We start from the raw sequence: 8,611 nt of genomic DNA on the forward strand, positions 1-8,611 counted from the left end.
GACCAAGTGTTTCTATCTCTGGCACCCAACCCCATGTGGAGTCTCCAAACCCAGCAGATCCCTGCAGTGCGCTCCTGGATCTGCCCCTTGTTGGGTCCCTGCTGGAGGAGCAGTAGCCCGACTGGGCTGTGGATCACAGTTTATGGCAACCCCAAGCTGAGAGCCCGTGCCTCCGCTCGTCTCTGCAGCCGGCTTCCCCACTCCGATACCTGGGAGCTCTGCTGCACTAAGGTACCCTCGGTCTTTCTGTGACCCCGAGGGTCCTGAGACCACACTGTCCCGCGAGGGTTCCATCCCCCGCTTAGCCACTGGAGCGACGTCCCTCAGAGGAGCCGGCTTTTAAAAGTTCCAATTTTGTGCTTCGCGGCTCTATCACTTGCCAGAAGCGGCCGATGGAGGCCCCCTCCCCCGCCGTCTATCCTCCCGTATATCGCCTCGGATTCACTTCTCTGCACGTCCCACCTTCCAGTAAGTGGTCGCTTTTTTGTTCAGAGAGTTGTTGCTACTCTCTTCTTTGGTCTCCTGTTGAGTTCATAGATGTTCAGAATGGTTTCATCCCTATTCAGCCGAATTCCTGAGACCAGAGGAAATCCAGGTCTCCTACTCCTCTGCCATCTTGCTCCGCCTCTCCAGCAGATTTCTTTATATATGTTTTGTATCCAGTGACCTTTCTGAATTCATTTATCAGTTTTGGCATGTTTTTGGTTGAGTCTTTAGGGTTTTCTATATATATTATCATTTCATCTGCAAATGGTGAAAATTTCTTCCTTACCAATCCAGATGCCTTTTATTTCTCTATGCTATCTAATTGCTGTGGCTAGGACTTCCATTATTATATTGAATAAAAGTGGTGAGGGTGGACATCCTCGTCTTCTTCCTGACCTTAGGGGAAAGGCTCTCCATTTTTTTTACCATGGAGTATGATGTTGACTGTGGGTTTTTCATAAAAAGCCATAGTATGTTGAGATATGTTCCCTATAGACCTATTTTGCAAAGGTTATTTTTTTTTATCATAAATGGAAGTTGTACTTTGTCAAATGCTTTTTCTGCATCTATTAAAATGATCTATGGCTTTTATCTTTTATGGATGTGATGTATCATGTTGATTGTTTTGTGAATATTAAACCACCCTTGCATCCCAGGAATAAATTCCACTTGATTGTGGTGTGTGATTTTTTATAGGATTTTTGTAAAATGTTATTGGATTCAGTTTGCTTATATTTTTTTGAGGATTTTTGCATGTATATTCATGAGAGACTGTGGCTCTTTTTTTGTTGGTGGTGTCTTTTTCTGGTTTTGTTATCAGAGTGACACTGGCTTCACAGACTGAATTTGGAAATTTTCCTTCTTGTACTTTTTGGAAGTATTTGAGAAGAATGGGTGTTAACTCTCTAAATGTCTGGTTGAATTTGCTTGTCAAGCCATCTGGTTCTGGACTTTTGTTTTTTGGGAGTTTCTTGATTACTGGTTGGATTTCATTGCTGGTGATTGGTCTGTTCAAATTTTCTATTTCTTCCTGCATTAGTTTTGGTAAGTTATATGTTTCTAGGAATTTTTCCATTTCTTCCAAGTTATGCAATTTATTGGCATATAGATTTTCATAATATTCTATTACAATTGTTTGTATTTCTTTCTTTTTTAAGGTTTGTTTATTTATTTATTTATTTATTTATTTATTTATTTATTTATTTATTTATTTGACAGAGAGAGGCACAACAGGAGAGGGAGAAGCAGGCTTCCCACTGAGCAGGGAGCCTGATGCGGGGCTCAATCCCAGGACCTTGGGATCATGACCTGAGCCAAAGGCAGACACTTAATGACTAAGCCACCCAGATGCCCTGAATTGTTTGTATTCTTTGCTGTTGGTTGTTATTTCTCCTTTTTCATTAGTAATTTTATTTGGTTTCTCTCTTTTTTTAATATCTTGCTAGAGGTTAATCAGTTTTGTTGATCTTTTCAAAGAGCCAGCTCCTGGTTTCATTGATCTGTTCTATTTTTAGTTTCTGTATCATTTATTTTTTCAAATCTTTATTATTTGCTTTCTTCTTTGGGGTTTGGGTTTTGTTGTTCTTTTTCTAGATCCCTTAGTTATAAGGTTAGGTTGCTTGCAATTTTTCTTGCTGCTTGACATAAGCCTATATTGCTAAAAACTTCCCTCTTAGAAACACTTTTGCTGCCTCTCAAAGATTTTGAACTGTTTTGTTTTCATTTTCATGTGTTTTTATGTGATTTTTAGTTTCTTCTTTGATTTCTTGGTTGAACCCGTTCACTATATAGTAGCATGTTATTTAACCTCCACGTATTTGTGGTCTTTCCAGATTTTTTTCTTGTGGTTGATTTCCAGTTCCATCACACTGTGGTCATAAAAGATGTATGATATGACCTCAGTATTTTTTATTTTAGGACTTGTTTTGTGACCTAATATGTGATCTGTTCTGGAGAATGTTTCATGTGCAATTTAAAAGAAAGTGCTCCGCTGTTTTTGGATGGGTTGTTCTGAATATATCTTTTAGATCCATCTGGTCTAATGTGTCATTTAAATTGACTCTTTCCTTATTGATTTTCTGTTGGGGTGGTATAAGTATGTATTCAATTATCCTACTATTATTGTAACAGTATCAGTTTCTAACTTTATGTATGTTAATAGTTGCTTTATATATCTAGGTGCTCCCATGTTTGGTGCACAAGTATTTACAATTGTTGTATTTTCTTGCTGGATTGTTCCCTTTCTTATTATGTAGTGTCCTTCTTTGTGTCTTGTCTTTGTTTTAAAATCTATTTGGCTGATATAAGTATTGCTATCTCAACTTTCTTTCTGCTTCTATTTTCAAGATAAATATTTTTCCATCCCCTCACTTTCTTTTTTTTAAATTAGAAAATATTTTATTTATTTACTTTTAATTTTATTATGTTATGTCATTCACCATACCTTACATCATTAGTTTGTGATGTAGTGTTCCATCATTCACTGTTTGCGTATAACACCCAGTGCTCCATTCAGTACTTGCCCTCTTTAATACCCATCACCAGGCTAACCCATCCCTCACCCCCTCCCTTCTAGAACTGAGGCATTCCCTCACTTTCAATCTGCATGTGTATTTATGTCTGAAGTGAGTCTCATGTAGGCAACATACAGATAGGTCTCCCTTGTTTATTCATTCAGTCACCCTGTGTCTTTTGATTGGGGTATTTAATCCATTTATATTGAAAGTAATTATTGATAGGTGTGTACTTACTGCCATTTTATTATTGGTTTTAGAGTTGTTTTTGTTGTCTTCTCTGTTCCTTTCTTTCTGTACTCTCTTCCCTTGTGGTTTGGTGGCTTTCTTTAGTGTTATGCTTGGATTCCTTTCTCTTTATTTTTGTATCTATTATAGGTTTTTGATTTGTTGTTACCATTAGGTTTTTATATAACATCTTATGCAAGTAGTAAGTTGATAGTTGCTTAAGTCTGACCTAGTGTAAGAGCACTAAATTTTTACTCCACCACCTCATGTCTTATGTATATGATGTCATACTTTATATCCTTTTATTTTGTAAATCCCATGACTGACTTTTGTAGATATAATTGATTTTACTGCTTTTGTTCTTTAATCTCCATACTCGTTCTGTAAGTGATTAGTCTACTATTTTACTATAAATTTGGGGTTACTTGTGAATTTTTCCTTTCATAATTTCTTACTCTTGATTATAGCTTTTCCTTTCCATGCAAAGAATTCCTTTTAACATTTCTTGTACGGCTGGTTTAGGGGTGATGAACTCCTTGAACTTTTGTTTGTTGGGAAACTATCCTCTATTCTAAATGGTAACCGCTGTGTAGAGTATTCTTGGTTGCAAGTTTCTTTCATTCAGCACTTTGAATAGATCATGTCACACTCTTCTGGCCTTAAAGTTTCTGCTGGAAAATCAGCTGATAGTCTTATGGGGTTTCCTTGTTATGCAACTCTTTTCTTTTCTCTTGCTGCTTTTATAATTCTCTATCACTACTTTTTGCCATTTTAATTATTACGTCTTGGAGTGGACTTCCTTTGGTTAGTTTTGTTGGGGGATCTCTGTGCTGTCTGGATCTGAATTTGTTTCCTCCCTGAGATTATGTAAGTTTTCAGCTATTTCTTAAAATAAATTCTCTACACCCTTCTGGGGTCCCTATAATGTGATGGTTATTACACTTGATATCACTGAGTCACCTTACCTATAATTTTATTTGCTTATTATTTATTTAACTTTTTTTTTTTTTTTTTTTTTTTTTGCTTTTCTGCCTAGTTGTCATTATTCTGTCTTCCAGGTCACTGTTCTATTCTTATGCATCCTCTAATCTGCTCTTGATTTCCTCTAGTGTATTTTTAATTTCAGTTTTTGAGTTCTTCATATTTGACTGGTTCTTTTTCATATTTTCTACTTTTTTGAGTATCTCACTGAGATCCTTCACTCATTTCTCAAGTCCAGTAAATTTATGACCGTTACTTTGAATTCTTTATCAGGCATATTGATTATCTCTGTTTCATTTAGTTCCTTTGCTATGGTTTTGTCCTGTTCTTTCATTTGGGACATACTCTTCTGTCTCCTCATTTTGTCTAACCCTCTATATTTGTTTCTGTGTATTGAGAAATTCAGCTATGTCTCCTGATCTTGAAAGTAGTGGCATGAAGAGGAAACCATGTGGTGTCCCGTAGTGCAATGTCCCCTCTTCACCAGAACCAAACATTTCAGGGGTGTGTTCTGTGTGGCTTATGTGTACCTTACTGCTGTGGTTGAGCAGCAGTTGCCTTCACTCTGTTTGGCTGTTCTGGCTCACTTTGGGCCACTGGGCAGGGTTTGGTCTTTGTGCTATTAAGGAGCCAGTCTGTAGCTGCTGTAGTCTTATAGCTGGGTATTGTAAGTTGTCAGACCAGATGTCTGCTCTGTTGTCTGCCAGGGTTGCAGTTGTACCAAAGTGCAGAGTGCTCTCCCTCCTTGTCCTCTGAGAGGCTATAGTTGGTGGGTGGGTTTGACAGTCAGATCAGATGCCTGCCCCTAGTCTGTCTGCTGGGGCTGCAGGTGCATTGGTTAGCAGGGCCTTTCTCTGTGTTTCTACCTATAGTTACAAGGCTTGATAAATGGGACTGTGGGTGCACTGGTGAGTGTGGTCATCTTAACCTCTCCCTAGGCCAGGAGCCACTTTGGAGTTGTACTGATCCCTCCCCATCTGTGGTAAGAAGTGGATTGGATGAGGTAAATCTGCAGGACAACATCAGTGTGTGCATGCATAATGTTAGCAAAGTAGGTGGAGAGTAGTCATGCTAGTTCCCATTAGCATCCTGATGTCTAGGCTCTGCCAGGGGTGGGGGATGCGGGGTATGGTGTCTGCCAGCTCATTTGTTCTTAGAGAAATATCCTAAAGATTGCTGCCCCTTCAGCACCTGTTCTGATATTAGTAAATAAGTGTCCTTCAAGTATACCCCAGATGCTTTTCAAACTGCTGTTCCTATGCTATCTCTTTAAGGGCAAGGCCTCAGTTTCCTATTCCCTCTGCCTCTCACAGAGCTAAGCTCACTGATTTTTTTTTTTTGATTTGTAAATTCTTTATTTTGGCTAATATTGACTGCCTTCATTACTACCACAGATTTATTATAGCTGAGAGGAATTATTCACTAGATATTCTGTTGTTATTAAACACCAAAAATTAGGAAGAGATGGGAGGGCTTTTAGAAAGGGATAAGGAGAGGAGGGAAGAAGCTCAAGGGAGAACACAAGGTCCTGCTCAGCCTGGTTGTCAGGAAATGAGTCACCACATCAGATCTAACTGAAATGCCAGTCTCTCTGAAAGGGCTTTCAGGAAAAAGGTGCGTTAACAATTATTCACCGGACAAACCAAAAGGTCAATGAATGTTTCTAGAAAAGATCTTGGCATGAAAGACCCATCTAAGGAACAGTTCTACATAGCACCATGACAGAGCTGGGACATCAATTAAGACGTTATTATGGACACAGCAATCTCTAGAGGCTAACTCTCACTCACAGATGTATGTGATGTTTTATGGCATAAAGATGTTGTAGACGGTTCTCACGTAGATGTCATCTGGAGGAGGCTTCTTCTTGCTGCCAGGTTCCAGGAATTTCTTAATTGTTGGGATATTACTTATTTTCACTGTGAACTCCTGGAGATGAGGAAATGCAGACAGGATATTGGGGATTTTCTCTTCTAGAGCCAAAATGGTTTGGAGTAGAATCACGTCCGCAAGGCTCAGCTGGTTACCAACGAGAAACCTTTGCCCATGATCCCTTAAAACCTTAAAACACAGGAAAGTATCTAATTATAGCCTTCTGGGCCATGTTAACTACTTCCTTTTTTGATCATCTGGTTTTAGAAAAGGATGCATGATAATCAGTTCCAGCAGATCTAGCGTCCCCTCCACGTACATGTCAATCAGGGTTCTCTCCTTGAGGTCCTTGCCAAAGAGGTGATGCTTATCCGCTATGTAGTGGAGGATGCTTCGGGTCTGCACCAACTTCATTCCATCAATTTCGACCATTGGCACTTGTTGGAACAGCAGGTGATTTCCATCCTGCAACTTCTGCAACTGTTCTTTTGTTTCTAAGAATTCTTCATCAAACTCGACTCCAGCGGCAGCTAAAACCCATCTTACGGATTCCGTCCGGCCTCTTCTGTTAGGATAGTGGAGTTTGGGCTTCGCTGCCATGATGGCCTTTCAGGCTTTCTGGAGTCCGCTCGGAGCTCCCGGAGCCGTACAAAGCACTCGGCGAGCAGTCTGCAGCCAAGCTCACTGATTTTTAAAGTACTCAGAGTTAAACCCTGGTGACTGTAAAAACTCATGAAGTTAAGCATCACTGGTTTTGAAGTCCAAATGTTATGGGGAATTCATTTTCCTAGTGTGGGTCCCTCATGCTGGGTTTTCTGCTGTGGGGTCTCATCCTCTGGCTTCTCCATGTTTGTGGTTAGTCTCACTGGAGGTTTATTTCTCACCCACATCTCTGCCCCTCTTACCGTTTATGATGTGACCTCCTTTCTAAAATAACCATGGAAAGTTTGTTTTGCCAGTCTTTGGAGCATTTCATAGTTGCAGTGATGTGGCTGTCATCTTGGTATGTCCGTGGGACAAGGTGAGCTCAGCAGCCTCCTACTCTGCCATCTTTTCCTATACCTCAATCATGTTATTTTTCTCCTTCAGTTTATTTTTTTTTTAAGATTTTACTTGAGATATATATATCTATATATATCTATATATATGTAGAGAGAGAGGAGAACAAGAGAGCATGAGTAAGGATGGGGGAGGAGCAGAGGGAGAGGGAGAAGCAGGCTCTTCACGGAGCAGGGGCCCTGATGAGGGGCTCGATCCCAGGACTCTGGGATCATGACCTGAGCCAAAGGCAGACACTTAACCAAGTGAGCCACCCAGGTACCCCTTCACCTGCCTTCTTATTCAAACCATATATCGTCACTTTTGAGTGAAAATATATGTAATGTACTTGTGTGAATAGAGTGATTACTAAAATACACACATTTATCTCTAAGGATGTGTCTTTATATTATATAAATATAAATATTTTTGTTCATATGTGTTTTCTGGTTGTGGGGTCATCCATGTGGGCATATATGTAGGGATTTTTATCTCTAACTAGATGTTTATGTAGGAGAGAGCCAAGGTGAGATGTATTTATCTATGGGTATGTTTGTGCTCTGACAAAGAGTTATAACTGGGGAGTTGTGCACCTAAGGTGGACCAGTCACTAGAGGTAGGGATGTGTGAATTTCAAACAGGCAATGTTCCCCCTCATGGGAGAATATAATTTTATTTTTTATTTTTAAAAAAAGATTTTTGTTTAGTTATTTGACAGAGAGAGTGCACAAGCAGGGGGAGCAGCAGAGGGGGAGGGAGAAACAGACTCCCTGCGGAGCGGGGACCCCGGTGCAGGGTTCCGTCCCAGGAGCCTGGGATCACGACCTGAGCAGAAGGCAGATGCTTAACCAACTTAGCCACCCAGGGGCTCCTCTCCTTCAGCTTATTTATGTGTTGTATCACATTGAATGATTTGTATATGTTGGACCAGAATTGCATTCCTAGAATAAATCTTGATCAGGATGTATGATCCTTTTAATATATTGAATTCATTTTGCTAATATTTTGTTGAAGATTTTTACTTCTGTTCATTAAAGATACTGGACTGTAACTAAATTTCTTCCTTTCTTTCCTTTCCCTCCTTTCCTTTCTTTTGTCTCTTTCATTTCTTTCCTCCTTTTTCCTTCCTTTCTTCCTTTCTTCCTTCCTTCCTTCTCCTTGTCTGGTTTTGGTATCAGGACAATTCTGGCCTTGTAAAATGCATTTGGAAATCTTCCTTCCTCTTCAGTTTTTTTGAAGGAGTTTAAGAAGCATAGGAATTAAATCTTATTTGAATGTTTGGTAGAATTCACCAGTGAAGCATTTCATACTGGATTTTTTGTTTATTGGGACACTTTTGATTACTAATTGAATCTTTTTACTAGCAATTGGTCTGTTTTGATATTTTATTTCTTCATGACTCATTGTCAGAAGATGTATGTTTGTAGGAATTCATCCATTTCGTCTGTGTTGTCCAATAAGTTGGCATATAATTATGCATAGCAGCTTCTTAG

At 39.4% G+C, this 8,611-nt stretch overlaps 1 pseudogene across 1 annotated transcript; it reads right to left on the reverse strand.

Annotated features, from left to right (window-relative positions):
* Nucleotides 1-5,536: 5,536 nt before the first annotated feature.
* On the reverse strand, nucleotides 5,537-6,747 carry LOC113910401 (annotated as a pseudogene). The gene has a single exon (XR_003516030.2). The product of XR_003516030.2 is annotated as a glutathione S-transferase A4-like (transcript).
* Between the last annotated feature and the right edge of the window lie 1,864 nt (nucleotides 6,748-8,611).

This window comes from Zalophus californianus, chromosome 6 (genome assembly GCF_009762305.2).
Source record: "Zalophus californianus isolate mZalCal1 chromosome 6, mZalCal1.pri.v2, whole genome shotgun sequence".
In the NCBI taxonomy this organism is placed as follows: Eukaryota; Metazoa; Chordata; class Mammalia; order Carnivora; family Otariidae; genus Zalophus; species Zalophus californianus.